The following is an 18313-nucleotide window of genomic DNA, read 5'->3' as shown; positions in this document are numbered from 1 at the left end:
GATTTTTCTTCAGGCACTTGTCCTCTTTGGAGTTGCTAAGATATCCCTCTCCTTGACTCTTAAGATGCACTGACTGGTTAAATTCTTTGATCCGTGTTTCTCTGAAGTCAGTAGAAGATAGCTGTCAGGCTTTCTGCTTGAATTACTACACAGCCCTGTTACTGTTTCAAAGATCTTCAAGTGGTTAGTAATGTAGCCTTTATTCCAATTAATTAAAGGAACTCATCCAGTGCTTCAGGTACAAAATATTGCTACAGCGAACTTGAAACTGCCAGTGACAGCCAAAGTTGGTACTTACCTAATGGCAATAGTCCAAGGCATTCATTAAAAAAGCAAACAGACTTTGCTTGCCTGTGGTACATGATTTGAGGAACTGAAAGGCACATACGCTTTATTTCAGAGGACTGAGTGTTGTGATATACCAATGGTTATGAGGAGATAAATACCTACCAATCAGTGAGCTTTCTAGAAGAGGAAGTTCTGTGTTTTCTTTTGTGTTTTGCTAACCCTCATGTTTGAGGACATGAGGGTTAGTTATGCAGCCCTGTCTCTTGGCCTCCTGCTGGGAACAATGGGTTGTACAGGTTGCCTGGCTGTTGAGTAGAGTTCCCCACATGTATATGCAACCAGATGAAAGATGCAAGTTTTTGAGGGACCCAGAGTTTATCCATTCCTTTCATCATCATTTGTTGTAATAACCTGTACCTACGTGAGTCCTGTAGTAACTATTGGAGGGCATGAATGAACTTTTCTGTTGCATGTGCCTGTGAATTGTCTTCTCACCAGTTCTGCTTTGTCAGAAGATTCATGTTTCTTTGTGTTTGTTACCAACATTTACTTTGATCCACACCAAGAGCTCTTTCCTCTAATATTTTTATTGGAAAAATTTTATTTTTCTTTCTTAATTTTACTGTAGAGACCTGGCTTACATCAAACCAAGCAGTGTACCTCTGATGTGGCTAGGACTGCTACCTGGCGCTGGATTACATGGCTCAAAGGACTCCCTTCAGACCATCTCTGACTTTGCTGCAGATCATGCTGCATTCATAGCAGGCTTGATTCAGTAGTGAATAAAGTTTGTCCTTTAAGATGTAGATGATAGTCTACTACTGCATGTGGCATGAGTTTGACTAATCAGCTAATGTCTATGTAGTGGAACTGTGGGAATTGTGGATTATTTCATTCTTTTTAAAATTAATTTTAATTTTTGCTAAGCCAGATTTGAATTCAACAGGATTAATTCAGTTGCTAAAGTCTATTTTGTCTCTAGAGAATTAACTGCATGTGCTTGACATACAATCATAATGTTGGGGTGAGCTTTATTTTCATATAGTATTACTTTACTTTATGGAAGGTATGTATAACTGATGTGTATGATAAGAGGTGCCCATGTGCTAGAGAAGCTATAGTAAATAGACTGTGTGAACTGTGAAATCAACAAGACATTGGGTGCAATAGTTAATGTGAGATAAATTAATTCTTAAACTTGAATGTACAAATATATGAAGGTGAAGGCAACTAATCATGTCCATGTTCACTATTCTGAAAAGGGCAGTAGTCAGTTTTGAAAACACTATTCACAAAATCAGATTTTTTTTTTACTTTCAAAAATGCCTTATATTAGAAATCTAAAAACATTTAGAAATCAACTATTTTCTTATAGATATGCTTGAATACTTTTTGTGACATCTAGTCTTTGGAAATAATACTTCAGAATCATACATGATAAAGTAATGCAGGTTGAGGGAAAACATTCATTTAAAAACAACAGCAGCTATGTTACAATGGAAAAGTTTCTGTTGACCAGGTTTTACGGAGATTTATAAATAATCAGTCTATACTTCTTGTATGCAGTTGCAATAATTTTTATGAGGTTTTAAACATTGGAGACGGTACTGTTCTGTAACTTCTCTTCATGTTACTAATGGAAGTCCTGGACTCAGGCTGGCCAGTTTGCTATTTCTGCAGCACTCTTCTACCATTGTTGTGGTGCTGTTACAGCCATGATAGTACCAGTATGAATTGTAGAAAGCGAGGTACTTTGTGTTGTTTGTTTTTTTGTGTAATTTTTCATTACAGCAGTGGTCTATCGTACTACAAGCAGAGGTGGGACCAGTCAGAAAGTGGGACTAGTACAGGAAACCTCAGCAGAAGTCTTGTTTAATCAGTTCTTGCTGTTGTAAACATGTATGTCATCGGGTGTCTTGGTGGTGATAAGGGACCTAACTACAAAGGGGACCAGTAGTTCTGATTTAACTTGGCACACAAGGGTTTGCTTTTTCCCTTAATTTCTGCTTTCCCTTTGGTTTCTGTGAGTTTTCTTAATATTTTTCTATTGCCAATATTTAAATTAATTCCTGGACGAAATTAGTGTGTTATAATCTAGATACCAATGTTTAGACTTACTCCTTTTGTTCAGAAGCAGATGGGATTTGATGTAAAGTTGTTTTGTTTGTTTGTTTTCTGTTTTTTCCTCAAGTCTTTTCTGTCCTCTTGAGGAAATTATGTTTGTGATATGAAGTGAGTCCACAAGGCAACAAGATTCACTTTGGTTTTCTTCATCTCTCCAGGTTTGCTTGGGGACCTTTCCATTGGCATACATCCAATTGCCTCAAGTAAGAAAGATCTCTGGTGATGGATACTCAGAATCAGACAAAGCAATCTTTAGTGAAGTTTAAGTTAATATTGAAGGGACATACGTTGGGCCAACATTAAGCCCTTATGAAACCTTGTTGTAACCTGTACTTGCCACAAATTCTGAGTGAATTCAGAGTAAAGTGATTGCTGGTGCAGTTGCCTCCGAGTGCTACTTTAGATACCAAATCAAGTGTAGCGGAGGAGGTCAGTAATTCTACTAATTATCTGCAAACATTGTTTTTCCATAACTTTTCTTACCTGTTTCTGCCATTTGGAGGGAAAGGAAGCAGGGAAGATGCTGGATTGCTACTGATACAAAGTCTATGGTCCACTTTCATTAATCCATATAAGCTTTGTCCTTTTGTACAAGTGTACATTTATAAACAGACTTGGAAAAATAATCTTATCTTTAAAGGACCTACTGTTACCCTTATGTTAGCTGTCCTATGGCAGCTGTAGGATGAGCTGCAGAGCTATTGCTTTGTGTTTTTGTACTTCTTCAGGGATTTAGCCTTGGCTAACAAGTGAGTGGACAATGTAGTACTGCCTGCCTTTCATTGCATTTCTGACATAGTGAGCTCAGTGAAAGGAAGGCAGGCAGACAGACACTTTCTTTGTCAAATGGTCATGGGATCCACCGAAGGCTCCAAGGAGTGCAGACCTAGCAATGGGACCAGCAGAAAGATAATACTTCGCTTATACACTTGGCCTGCTATGAACTGTTGCATACCTTTGTGCTGCTCCACAGCTTCCCACAAAATGCAGTTCTTCGTGAGCTGCCCAATATGGGTCTGTACCACAGGGGTCCGTTCTTAAGGAATGGACTGCTTCAGCATGGGTCACCCAGGGAACAGCAGCTCCCCCCAGGCCCCCTGCTCCTGCGTGGGCTCCTTTCCACGGGCTGCAGCTCCATCCCGGGGCCTGCTCCTGCGGGGGCTCTCCATGAGCTGCAGCCTCCTCCAGGCCACATCCACCTGCTCCACCGGGGGCTCCTCCACCCATGGGGGGGCTGCAGCGTGGAGATCTGCTCCATGTGGGACCCATGGGCTGCAGGGGGACAGCCTGCTCCACCATGGCCCTCTCCGTGAGTTGCAGGGAAGCTTCTGCTCTGGTGCCTGGAGCAAGTCCTCCTGCTCCTCATTGACTTTAGTGTCTGCATTTTTTTTTTTTGCCTTTATTCAGTGTGCTGTCCCACAGGCACAAGCAGTGTCTCTCACTGACTTGGCTCTAGCCAGTGGTGGGTCCCTTTGGAGCCAGATGGAACTGGCTCTTATTTAACAAGGGGCAGCTTCTGGACTCTTTTCACAGAGGCCACCCTGACAGCCCACCTGCTACCTAACCCATGCCACGTAAACCCAGTATAGACGCTTGTATAAAACTTGTGAAGACAACTGTAGGCAAAGAACATGTGTTGTACCTTTTGGGATGAGTGATTGGAGATTATGGTCTGTGAAGGAAAAACATCTCCTTCCTGCAATTGGAAAATGCAAATAATATGTTAGGTGAGGCTAAGAAAAAGAAGTGTTGAAGCTTTCCTTACTCTTGTGTAAATCATCATTACAGGTGATACCACACAATGGCTAGTGTCATTTTTTGAGGATATTGCACAGATGCATTGACCTTGGAAAACTGTTTATATAAGGGAGAACTAAGAAGGATAATCTGTGGGATTTTTCTGTATCAAAGCAATAGTTCTGTTTAACTGCATGGAAAATCTCACTTGTGGGTTCTGTAAGTTTTTGAGAAAAAATAATTAGTGTATTAATGAAGTGCACAAGTAGTTTAAAATATGTACTTGTATTGGGCAGGAATAGCTTCAGGATCTTTCTGTTGCAAGACAAAGAGCTAAACAATGATTGGGCAGTGTTAGATGTTGATATAGGTAACATCTGTGTTTGTAGTAGATAAGAGAATATTACAGTACATCAGATAAAGAACCTATGAAACTTTATGCTATAGCATTTAAGCCATTTGTAAAAAGCATTGATTTAGGCATAAAATATATTTCCTGTAAGACTACTGTGTGTTTACACCTTGTAATGATTCTTTGGTTTACTTTTTGTATGTGTGTCATGCTCTGAATGGTGTTCTGTTAATTCCCTTGTAGGGCTCTACTCTTGGGTGGTGGAGCACACCAGTGAAAACCTAGCTGGGGAAGACTGAAATGCTTGATTCTTGGCTCACGAGTTTTCATTTTGTTTCTCCTTGTGCCACTTGACATGATTGCAGTTTTGTGATCTTTTTTTTTGGCCCTGTTTCCACCCCTTTAAATTTTGATACTATGGAAATTAATGTACCATTAACTATTTTGCTTAAACTAGTTTATATTATGAAAATAAGAATTCCCGTGGCTGCCTTAACTCTGACCCGAGAAAAGAAAGCACACCAAGTGAGTGTCCTAAGTTACACAATTATGTAGCAGCGGGCACTAGGATATATATTATATGTGGCAAATATTTCCATTGCAAATCTGTTCCAAGTCCGTAACAGTGTCAAAACGCTAATTATGCTAAATGATTGTATTACACTGGTAAATCAGTATAGACTTGATTCCCAGGATGCTAATCTGTGAGTCATATCATCAAGGAGTGCAAAAGAATGCACACTCATCAAGAGAAAGAGAAGACAGATAAAGTTATTGAAACATTTTTCTTGTGTGCACAGGAATATGTAGTTTTCTACCCTTTCCATTATGTTACTGAAATTATTTTCTCTGCGTATTGAATATTTAGTATCCCTTGTCTAAAGCAGGCCTTTAAATTACATCAATTTCATTATTTTGATAATCAGTGTTAGCTGTGTTAGCTACAGAATTTCAAATACTCCCTTACTGTAATTCAAGGATTTTATTTTCAAAGATGTCCATTTCTGTTAAGAAGATAGGATTTTGTCAGAATGGGAAATGTGATTTTTACTTTTTATGAAAGATGCTTATATTTATACATATTAAAAAGTTGAATTTCTAGTAACTGATCAATAAAGTTATTGATAACATAATTGAATTTCTTACTAGTGTGTGGTGTTAACATTGAATGAAATACTTCTCATTTGAAATTAAATGCAGTGTATAGCAAAAGCTGTGGTAGGGAACTGTTCAATAAAGAAGTCAGACTCAGGTTGTTTTTTTTGTTACAAAGAGGCTACCAAGTCTGGTGTGTTCCAAAGACTACCGCCCCTTCCTACTTTTTCAAGTAGGATCAAGTGATGCTGTAATAAGGAAACTCCGAAATATCAAAGGATTTTATGCCATATATTATGTCAAAAAGGAGGGGGAGCACAAGTAGTGTTCTCCTCTGTCCTCCCAGTTGGTGACTGGGACCCAGGAAGAAAGATACGAATGTGCTGAGTGAATGATTGGCTGCAAGGCTGGTTTCATGCCAAAGGTTTTGGGTTCTATGACCTTGGATGCACTTTTGAGGGACCGGGCATGCTCGTGCCAGATGAGGCACATCTGACCAGGTGGGGCAAGAGTATTCTGGGCAGTAAGCTGGCTGGGCTTATCAGGAGGGCTTTAAACTACTTGCAGTGGGGAAAGGGGATGCACCTCCGCGTGAAGGAAGCATACCTGAGAACACTATCACTCTAAGTACCAGCAGGGAAATACTTGTGAACTGTCCCAATGCAGTCAGGAAGGGTTCTGGAAATGTGATACAACCGATTGCCCAGCTGGAGTGCCTCCACACCAACACCCGCAGCATGGGAAACAAGCAAGAGGAATTGGAAACCATGGTGCAATTAGACAAATATGACCTGATTGCTATCACGGAAATGTGGGATGGATCACATAACTGGAGCATTGGATTAGAGGGCTACAAACTCTTCAGAAGGGATAGACAGGGAAGAAAGGGGGGGGTAGAAGGGATAGACAGGGAAGAAAGGGGTGGGGGGTTGTTGCCCTCTACATTAGGGAAGGGATTACTTGTGAAGAGTTGCCTCTGAGAAACAGCCATGGACAGGTTGAGAGCTTGTGGGAGAGAGCTAAAGACAATACCAATAAAGGACAGATTGTAGTTGGGGCCTACTGCAGGCCACCCGATCAAGGCGAGCCTGTGGATGAGGCGTTCAGGCTCCAGCTACAAGAAGTGTGGTGCTCGCACGCTCTCATCCTGATGGGGGACTTCAACCAGCGGGATGTCTTCTGGAAAACTAGACAGCAGGCTGTAAGCAATCCAGAAGGTTCCTAGAGTATGCTGAGGACAACTTCCTGGTCCAGATATTAGACAAACCAACCAGAGGAGAAGCGTTACTTGACCTCGTGCTTACCAATGTGGAAGAGTTCATTAAAAAGGTCAAGATTGGAGGCAGTCTGGGCTGCAGTGAACATGCCCTGGTTGAGTTTGTGAACTCGAGGAATTATGGCCTGGCAAAGAGCAAAGTCAGGACCAGGAACTTCTGAAGAGCAAACTTCAAAGTATTTAAAGACTGAGTAGATGAGATCCCCTGGAACACCATCCTTAGGGACAAAGGAGCTGGGCAGATCTGGCAACACTTCAAGGATGTTTTCCTTAGAGCACAAGAACTCTCCATCCCCTTGTGTAAAAAAGTGGGCAGGGAGGGGAGACAACAGGGATGGTTGAGCAAGGCAAGGATTCTATAGGTACATTGCTCAGAAAAGAAAGGCCAAGGAGGTTGTGCCCCTCTGATAAACGAGAAGGGTGGACTGGTACCAGAAGACGTGGAGAAGGCTGAGGTACTCAGCAACTTCTTTGCCTCAGTCTTTGCTGCCAGTCACACTTCCCCAGTCTTTCATTTCCCTGAACCCACAGATGGAGGCTGGGGGAGCAAAGTTCTTCTGACTGTAAGTGAAGAGCAGGTTTGAGACCACCTGATGAAACTAAACAAGTACAAGTCTATGGGGCCTGATGTCATGCATCCCAGGGTCCTGAGGGAACTGGCTGACGTAGTTGCCAAGCCTCTCTCCATCATATCTGAAAAGTCCTGGCAGTCGGGTGAGGTCCCTGTCGACTGGAAAAAGGGAAACATCACTCCCATTTTGAAAAAGAGTAGAAAGGAGGACCCAGGGAACTACAGACTGGTGAGTCTCACCTCTGTGCCTGGCAAGATCATGGAAAAGCTCCTCCTGGAAGCAATGTCAAGGCACATTCAAGACAAAGAGGTGATCTAAGATAGCCAGCATGGCTTTCAGTAAGGGTAAATCGTGCCTGATGAATCTGGTGGCTTTCTATGACAAAGTGACTGCATCAGTTGACAAAGAAGGACTGACAAATGTCATCTACCTGGATTTCTGCAAGGCCTTTGACACAGTCCCATATGACATCCTGATCGCCAAATTGGAGAGAGATGGATTTGAAGGGTGGGCCATTCAGTGGATAAGGAGTTGGCTTGAAGGTCACACCCAGAGAGTGGTAGTCAATGGCTCTACATGTATGTCCTAGTGGAGACTGGTGACAAGTGGTGTCCCTCAAGGGTCTGTCCTGGTGTGTCTGTTTAATATCTTTATTGATGATACAGACAGTGGGATTGAGTACACCCTCAGCAAGTTCACAGATGACACCAAGCTGAGTGGTGCAGTCAGTACCACAGAAGGGACCTAGACAAGCTTGAGAAGTGGGCCTACATGAACCTAAAGGGGTTCAACAAGTCCAAGTGCAAGGTGCTGCACCTGGGTTGGAGCAATCCCAGACACGAGGACAGACTGGTAGAAGAACTCATTGAGAGCAGCCCTGCAGAGAAGGACTTGGGGGTGCTGGTGGATGAAAAGCTCGACATGAACTGGCAGTGTTCACTTGCAGTCCAGAAGGTCAACAGCATCCTGGTCTGCATCAGCAGAGGGGTGGCCAGCAGGTCTAGAGAGGTGATTGTCCCTCTCTGTTCTGACCTTTTGAGGCCCCACCTGGAGTACTGTATCCAGATTTGAGGCCTCCAGCACAAGGAAGATGTTGATCTATTAGAATGAGGAGGGCTACACAGATGATCAAGGGGCTGGAGCACCTCTGCTATGAAGAAAGATTGAGAGAGTTGGGGAGGTTTAGCCTGAAGAAGAGTAGGCTCTGGGGTGACCTCGTGAACCCAATAGGTTCACTGGGGTGAACCCAATTCTTGGGTTCTGATTTTTTTTAATGCCTGTAAAGCACTGAGCACCCTGATTGTTCTCACTTGTGGAATGAAATCCAAAAGGGTATAAGAGATGCTTTGTGATGGTATGTTTTTGGCAAGCAGCTATTTCAAATGAGATGGACATTTTAACATGTAGGATGTATTGAATAATGGGTTTTAATTGTTTGAGTTGCTGTTGTAAGGAGGTAAGGTGGCACTATGCCTGACCAGTGTGGACTGTGGGTTCTCCTAGGGTAACCTTGGGTAACTCTTCAGGGCAGGCCTGTTTTTCATTTGTCTAGGGTTATTGCCCAAAAATTCTTTGTTCTGCATCAGAGTGAGGTACCAGGAGGAGGGCCTGAGAAATACTCTACAATTACAGGCTGTGGAGTTTAATCCAATGAGATCAAACAAGGAAGGTGGCAAAAGCATGAGAGCAGATTTGTTAACTTATTTGACTGTTACAGAAATAACTTGATTACCTGGTTGTATAAGAGGTGTGTATTTATTAAAATGCATGTAAAGCACCTGAGTGTTCTACAGCTAACATTTTGTTCATCTCTGATTTAAGTGAGTTCTTGACATAGGTCTGTGTTCTTTGTCATATAAATAGCTTGTTCAATTAAATGGGTAATGGAATATCAGGTCTTCAGGCACGTTATTAAAAGTCCTGTTAAGGTAGTTTGAGGAAAAGAAAATTCCATTTGGCTACAGCCTTGGGATTGGCTTTTTGCAAGGTGATGGTAATTTCACTTACAAGGGTCTGTTTCAAAATGCATTCTAAAGCCTCGAGGCAGAATTGTAAATGATCCCATCATGTAAGTTGCTAAGTAATACAATACAGTTAAGCTATAGTATGCCATAATCTTGAATCTCCATGTAAGAGCACCCCACTGGCAAAAGATAAATTAGTTATGGGGAAAGGAAAATGGTTTGTCCCAGAGGTATTGTTAATCACTGGTTCTCAGGTTGCTTGAACCTCGGATTTTTACTCCCATCATTAATTAACTTAGGAGGTGCTCTCTGGTATCACCAAAGAAAACTGTTTCACCAAGAAAACTTTTTTTTTTTTTTTTTATTACTTCTGATCCATTAGAATATCAGATTTGTGGCTTTCTGCTACAGGTAGATTTTTTTTAAGCTTTTTGATGTGGAGAAACATTTTCACATAAGTCTTTAGTGACATACAAAACCAAATCTGCTTATGAAAAACTAAGTGAGACTCTCTTGCTCTTTGAGTAAGGCACAGAGGAAAGTGATTACTGATGTAGCATTATTGTCTGGTCTTCCTTAGCTTGTTTTCCTTGTTCCTTGTCACATAGCTCCTGCAGAGAGCTGTGGTTCTTGGCTGCCTTCCATACAGCAGTTCTAAAGCACGTCTATCTTTGAAAACAATTGGGTGCTTCTCTCTGGTTTGAGCTTGTCTCTTCTATGTAGGTATTTTGCTAATTAACTCTTTCAGAAGGATCATAACACATTTGTAAACTCACAGATAACACTAAGCTGAGATGAAAGGGAACATGAACACTCAGAAGACCACTGAGATAACAGAAATGAACTGGGATACAAAAATTGGAACCTGAACTTACAATTTTAAGTCTATAATGAGAGACTGAAATAAACACTTAGAGTTACAAAAATGTTAAGTATTCAAGAAGGACTTTTTACTTCAATGTGAGTTTCTGTAAATGTCTCATGTTTTCAAAACAGACATCACAAAGGATTCAAGAAACTACACTAAGCTACTCAAATCTTCTAGTTTTAATTACTTAACCCAAGTGAGCTCATCATCAGTTCAGGAGAATGTTCTTATTCCAAATGTTTTAGTTTTAGATATGTGAATATATACTTATTGTTTTCTTTAAAAAAAGTTATAATTTAAAATAGGATAGAGGAAAAAAATGAAGTTAAATACTGTTCACATTTGTGAGATGAAATGGGAAAGCCTCATTTTTAGCTGTGATGTGTATTGGTGTTCATCTGCTAGCTTATTGGACAGCTGTGAACTAAATATGATTTGTTAAAGCAGTAGTTTCAGTCTTTCTGTTTTCAGATAATAAACATATTCTGCTGGAAGCTCTCTATATGGTCAATTCAAACACACTTTGAACTCTGATTTTGAGCTGCTGTATTAAAGTTCCTGTCCCAGCTACTCATGTCTACTTGCACATCACTCTCATGCTGCTCAGCTCCAGAGAAACTCTGTATGGCTGTATCTATTTATTTTTAGGAACTAATAAAAAGAATTTATTAGAGTACCAAAACTTTCATGGTCAGTGGATTCTTTTATTTTATTTTATTTTATTTTATTTTATTTTATTTTATTTTATTTTATTTTATTTTATTTTATTTTATTTTATTTTATTTTATTTTATTTATTTATTTTATTTTATTTCATTTTGTGTAAAATTAGCTCTTATTATTCCTGAACATTTTCATTCAGTACAGGAGAGAAATTAGGTCATATAGCTGTGTCTCCATGTGGACATGTGTTTATTTTTTCCTTCTCTTTCAGGAATGAGCATTAAAAGTCAGGTTTGCCTATACGTTGCTAGCAGTGGTAAGAATGATGGGAGGCACTGTGTGCATGGAGAATGAATTTTGCAAGGCTAAGAACAGAAATGGAATTCGGTACCTGTGACTGTAGGCAGGACAGATGACACAGATTTGTGGGAAACAGTTGAAAAAGCAGGACATCTCACCCTTACAGGAAGGTTAGTTTGAATTGTGGCAGAAAGTGAACTTGAAGCAGAACCAGACTTTGCAGGGGCTCTGCCTCTGTCATGGGAATGCACAGTGTTGACAGTAGTTATTTTGCAATTGTTTCCAGATCAAGTAATCTATAATGGACTAATCACAGTGCTGCTGAATGAAAATAAGTTAATACCAGTTACTGGTAGTTACAGATGCAGTTTTTTCAAGTGGCTTATATTTTAGAATGTATTTGTTTTTATAAACAAACAAACAAACAAACAAAAAACCATACTTTTCAAGTGGCAGCATACAACAATTAATTTATATTGTCTCCAGGGATTTATTTTTAGCTTGTGTCATGTTTACCTAAAGTATAGTTCAGTGATACATATTTCTCTGACACCATTTTCTGCTTTTTTTCTTACATGCCTCATATATATTGCAAAGTTTAAAAACTGGTAAGGAAGAATTTAATGAAGACTGCTTGTTGTGATGTGTACATTTCGTTCACTCTTGATGTTAATTTTTTAATGGGTGCAACAGAATTCAAACATAAAGCACGATGAGCAGTGTTACTTAAAATATGCCATGCTAAACCTGTTTTTTTTTTTTTCTCCCCTCCTCCCATGGTTCTAACTCCTGTTCATGTACTAAAAAGTAAAAGTTGTGCTAAGAGCTGATTTTTGTAGGGAGGCTTCGCAGAAAACCTGTCAAACATGCTTTTTGTCCAGCCACACCTTTGATACTTGCTGCTGTTAGAGTCAATCCAGAGACATGCAAGATGGGAAGAAGATGCCAGGATTGAACTGATATTGATATTTTGCAGTCTTGAATAAGAACATCAGTAGACTTGTAAAGTTGGTATCCTTCCCTGTATTTTATTACTATAAACTTGTTACTTAATTAATTAAAAAAAAAAAAAAGAGTTTGTGGAAAGCTAATGAGCATGGCTGTATTCAAATATAAGCATGCTATTTATTACCTTTGGTATGCGTTGATGTGTATTTGGTTTTAAAAGCTAATGACTGAAATAAAAATCTTAGGAGCAGTGTTAAGTTTATTGTTAAGATTCCTTACAAGTCAAAAGTGTTGTCTGCTTTAGTCTACAGTTTGCTTTTTTTTTTTTTTATTTCTTTAAGGCTGTGTACAGTGTCTTTATTTATTGGCATAATGCCGTATGCAATGGAGTTCTCAGCAGGGAAAGAGCTGGTGCCAAGGGATGTACATTTTTAGTGTTTCCTGCCTTTGTATTTTCATGCAAGTGCTTCCTTTGATAGCAGAATATAATAACGCATAGACTGAACTCTAAGTTTGTTTTTGTTGTTGTTGTTTGTGTGTGTGTGTGTGTGTGGTGTTGTTTTGTGTTTTATTTTTTAAACAGTTGTTACTTGTTCAGGAACAATGGATTACAGTAGACTAGTACCAGCCATCTACAAGTAATGGATGAGGGTGCAGTTGAGAGAATCCAGCCAAGCTCAGACAAATTCTTGTTTGTTAAAACATCCAGAGCTACCCAATTTGAAATGTATCAAATGAGGCTGATGAAGCTTAGGTGAATGAGGGGATAATAGCACAATGTGGAAGTAAAGAGTAGAATGGACATGGGAATTCTTTCTTTTAAAGGTAGGGTATGTAAAGAGAGAAACAAAAAAGTCACCTTCAACATTTTCATAGGTTTAGATACTGAAATTGTTCAGTGACTTTGTCCATTTTTCGTTCTCTGCTTTCAGTTTACAGCAAGTTGCAGATAAATTTCTGTACCCTTGTTTCAAAACAATGTATGTTAATTTACCTTATGCATTTTTATTTGCATAATTTCATGGACACCCAATCAGAAGAAATGTGAAGTAAGTACTTAAAATTCAAAATATATACTATGGCTATATGATTATATATGTTCTTTTATCTTACAATTTACTAGTCTTCCAAGATTCTTAAAAGAAAGGTTTTGGTTTCTTTCTGCCATGGTACAGGAAGAGGAGGTTCACCTGAAAAGGTGGGAAAAACAATAAAAAAAGACTGTATGTATTACTTTTCATAGAGCATATCATCATTATAGATTGTAGAATTCATCATCAGGGTTTATGGTGGGGCTTTGAGATCAATGCATTTAAAAGAGTTCTGGAAGTATAGTTACATAATGAATACCAAGTATTATACTCCAGAAATCTTACTTGGAGAGGGATTTCAAATGTTTGGGTTTAGCTTTTCAATCTATACCCTATTAACTATGTGTAATTAAAGATTTTCAAGTGGGAACAACTTGCAGGAGAGTCACTATTAGACAACTAACTTCTATTAAATTCTTGTCAGTTCCTGTGAGAATACAGCACTCACCATTTCAAGACTGCACACAATCCCACCTTTTATGTGAAGAGGCAGGCTGTGCATCACAGTGTGTTAGTTCTGGTCTGACCAAGATGCCAGAACAATTCCTCTTGATGGACCAGTGAACTTCTGGTGTTGTAAGAACACAGCACGTGTACTGCACCATGTGAAGGGAAGGTTGTTGCATGAGATTGGATGCATGCTTCCTATTCAGCAGAAATGGAGGCATTTTCTTCCTGTTGCAGTAACTTTTGTTGTTACCTGTTCTAAACCGTATTTATCTTTTCTCCTCCTAAATATTTAACTCTGCTTCAGAGAGCCAGACTGCTTACTGTGATGCAATGCGTACTGCTGATAATGGTGTGAATAATACTGAATTTTTTGACAGATTTCACAGAAATTCTGAACAATACTGGCTATGTAATGTGGGTGACTGTTTCAGTATGTGTAACTCAGAGTCATGGGTTCAAATCGAAGCCAAGTATTACGTCAGACTGTGTTCCAGGCAGTGATTTGTGTTGGCCCTGCTGGGTTACTGCTTTTCTCAGAGTTTGTGTCAGCAGCTCTATTCATGATTGACACGAAGTCTTCAAGATAATGGCATTAAAGGTGGGCCCTTTCATTGACTGGTGTTGGCAGACGCTTGACACTATTCAACTGGTAGCCTTCATGCTAATGATGGCTCTTATGGAGCAGATATGGAAGGATAATGGTACTATAGAGGGGATACAAAGGTCAAGGGTGACCATCTGCATCAAGGAACCTTTCAAAATATTTGCTTCCCAGACTGATTAACAGCTTGTGTCTATATGACCTTATGTATCTTTGTACCCATATCAGTGCGTTTGCATTGAAAGAAGCATAAGGAGAGAGTGGGGAAACTGAATTAAATTTTCCTGGAACAAATGCTGCTAAGTAAAGTGCAAAAGCTGTGGTTGAGCAGCCCAAACATGCCTCAGTACTAAAAACATGTGACAGCACTCCTTGTAAATGCAGAACAGGAAACCCTGGTATAGGCATGTGTCAGCTGTAATGCCTTTTCAAATACAGTCTTAACAGCATTTACGCATGCTGTTGCTTCAAGGTGATAGCACCCAAAAATAAATAACTACTGATGTTCATAATGTTACTATCAGAAAGGGTATTGACTCCCTTGTGGTTAGGGTTATTGGGTGAGACGACATCTACAGCTAATAGTTGGCACACTGACTACATCAGATTGATAACAAATTTGATAATAAATTGATAACAAGAGGGCAAATTGTGCCTGACCAATCCGGTGGCCTCCTATGATGGAGTGACTGCATCAGTCGACAAAGGAAGATCGACCAATGTCATCTACCTGGACTTCTGTAAGGCCTTTGACACGGTCCCACGTGACATCCTGATCTCCAAATCGGTGAGAGTTGGATTCGAAGGGTGGACCATTCAGTCGATAAGGGATTGAAGGCCACACCCAGAGAGTAGTGGTCAGTGGCTCTGTGTCCAGGTGGAGGCTGGTGACAGGTGGTGTCCCTCAGGGGTTCGTCTTGGGACTGGTACTGTTTAATATCTTTATCAACGATGTAGATAATGGTATCTCCAGCTAATAGTTGGCACATTGACTATAATAGATTGATAACAAAATTGATAATAAATTGATAACAAGAGGGCAGTGTGCCTCTTTTTTTTTACCGTGAGGGTTGTCAAACACTGGAGTAGGTTACTTACAGAAGTGGGAGATGTACAAAACCCAACTGGACACAGTCCTTTGCAACCTGCTGCAGCTGACCCTGCATGATTAGGGTGACTGGACTAGATGATCTCAAGAGGCTGCTTCCAAACGCTATGATTCTGTGATTTCATTATTTTTTTTCCAGGAACCAAAGTGAAGTAGTCCAGCTTATATTAGCCTTTATTTTCCTTTTTCCCTTTTTGAAGACATATGAAACATTTGCCATTCTCCAGTCACAACAGACCTACCATGTGATCTCTACAAGCTTTCAAACATGACAGTGAGCAGTCTTGCTATTATGTCAGCCTATTCTTTCAGCACCCTAGAATGCATCGTCTCTGGTCTCAGATACTTCTGTAGGTTGAGTTTTTTTAAGAGATCCCTGACTCAATCTGCTTGTGCTACTGATGTTTCTTACGCACCTTGAGCTCTGTCTCTGTACATAGTGCCTGAGGTCTTCCTCACAAAGACTGAGGTAAAGACATTAAGAACCTCACCTTTATCTGTATCTGGTGACATTACACCATTTGCTACCCAGCAGGCCCATGTTTATTCTTTTCCTGTTGAGGTAGCTTTTGTTTTCACCTGTGATATCTCTTGCCAGTTTCAAATTTAGTTGAGTTTTGGCTTTACTAGCAACACTCAACGTACCAGATGGGGTTTCAATCTTCCTCCTTTCTACTCTGTCCTCATTTCTATTTCTTGTGAATGTCCTCTTTGCATTAGAACTCAGTCCTAAGTTCCTTGTTTAGCCAAGCCATTCTCTTGTATATACAACTTTTCCTGAGTGGTAGAACAGACTGTTCTTGTGCTTTCTTATTTATGATTTCTGATTTGTAATAAGAAAATCCTCAGCTATTGCTCACTGAAGTATACCTATGGTATCATGTGCAGATGTTAACTAAGCCTGGGAAGCAGAGTGGCTGTGTTTGTAATGTTACAACTGACCTAATCAGTCTTATCTGTCAGCCGGGTTAATCAGTTCAGGAACAGCACTGTCCTGATGCAATTACACTTCCATTGGTTCTACAGCAAACCTGGTTAGTACTTGTTCATAGATCTATATTTCATGCTACAAACATACCTGTGAATAATGATTTCCAGGAAACATAGTGCATTATATCCAACTTCAGACTGGGCCCTGACTCCTCAGTCATAATGCTAGATGAGTTTCATGTAGCAATCCAGATGTGGTGGTGATTTTTTTCCCTACTAACTAAAACCTGACTTTTATTTTCCTTTTTTAGCCCACTAGATAGCTTATCTTGATTGCTTACCTGTTAAAAATATTTCTCTTTTTTCCGTCAGCATCTAATATTCTTAGGTGTCTCACTTTTTGGTATGGTAGCTTTGTTCTTTATTTTGTTATTGGTGCTCAGGAATTCATTTAATTTGCTGACAAAGGACTTTATCCCCTTCAGCGCATGTTTCCCTCTGAGCTTTTCTGGTTCTGCATACCAGCATGGTAGTTAAACTCAAGTTAAAATTCATATGTAGGGCTTGAGGAGGAAAATAAGGTTTTTTCAGCAATGTTTTTATATAAATAGATTATTTTAAATATAGTGAATTTTAAAAGCTATAAAATATCAATAGTTCTTTAGTTTTAATGTTTGTTTATTTTACGGCTTGTGCTATGAAAATACATGATTAATTCTTTTCTCTTTTAAAATTTAAATAATTTCCTTCTTCAGCATCAAGCAGAGCTTTTCATTTGGCACCCTTTCAGTTTTCATAGAAAAATAGGGCTGAAGTTGAGAAAAAAAAAAAAAACACACACAGAAAACTATCCATCATGACTTCATTTAGTCAGCTGCTGCAGCACAGAATCATACCTTACAGAGATGTGGTTGAAAACCTTCATTTTAAAGACAAAATTGGCCCAACACTTGTTTAAAAATTGAATTTCATTTTTTTTTTTAACCTTAAAGTGGTTAATAATACACAATAAAAAATAATTTCCTAATTCATGTCTCATTTCAGTCTTCATCTTGGCTAGTCTTTACATTAATTTTAACACTAGATGGCGGTTGAAACACTTCAGTCCTACCAGAAAGCGCACTTTAGGAGGGCAGCCTTCATTTTTCATTACCAGAAGAATGGAGGTTTGTTAACTGCCTGCTATATAATGCTTATTTTTAGCAAATAATTTCCTTGTTTTCTTTCATTCCTTTAAAAACTTAAACATCTAGCTTGTAACAGCACTTATGTATGTTTTTATAGCACTATCATGCAGTTTGTTTAGCAGTTAAGGAGGGAGAATAGTTTTTCATTTTAGTAGATATGAAAACATACAGCTTGTATTTCCTGTATGATTACCTGGATGATGGAACACTCTTGTTTAAGAAACAAGGAGAGGTGTCAGAGATTGGAATGTATTAAAGGCCTATACTGCTATTTTTTTCCTCAAGCAGGCAAAAGCACTTCTGATTCTTTTTTTTTTTTTTTTTGTATGTAATTCTAAATTTAATTCGAAAACACTAAAACACTTGAGTTGATCTTTCCTTATTTTGTTCATTGCTTCAAGGTTATTTTTTCCCAGTTGAGCTTCAAAATTGCAACTCACACTTCCAGATACTATGTTATTCTTTCAGCAATCAGAAAACATAATCCAATATGAAGGCTTTAGAAAAGAAAGTTCCAAATAAACTTGAGTTATTAAAATCCAAGTTAAACTTGATTATTTTCAAAGTTTGCATGAAAATTGCCACAAGATCTCTTCCTGTCTTAATATTGGAACCATTACATATTCATATTACGAATGTGTGGTGAAAAGCATGGTACTCTTTCCAAATTGCTTCAATGGTGTATTGTCAGAGGTGTGATACTCATCTGTTCTGACTGTCAAGTAAAGACCTGTTATAATTTACAAGTGAGTTGGTTGCT

The 18313-nt window shown here is 39.2% G+C and overlaps 1 protein-coding gene across 2 annotated transcripts in view; it reads left to right on the top strand.

Moving 5' to 3' along the window:
- TSPAN9 (tetraspanin 9) overlaps window positions 1-18313 on the top strand; it is a 172504-nt gene that overhangs the window by 10679 nt on the left and 143512 nt on the right. The window contains exon 2 of one of the 2 annotated variants that reach the window (XM_082779191.1): window positions 2571-2615. The exons of the other annotated variant lie outside the window; for it this stretch is intronic. The gene's annotated coding sequence lies outside the window, so the exon portion shown is untranslated. The remainder of the gene's footprint in view (window positions 1-2570; window positions 2616-18313) is intronic. 2 annotated transcript variants of the gene reach the window in all.

Source organism: Aythya marila (assembly GCF_965140915.1).
Source record: "Aythya marila genome assembly, chromosome: 1".
Taxonomy (NCBI): domain Eukaryota; kingdom Metazoa; phylum Chordata; class Aves; order Anseriformes; family Anatidae; genus Aythya; species Aythya marila.
This window is presented reverse-complemented; position numbering and strand designations above follow the sequence as displayed.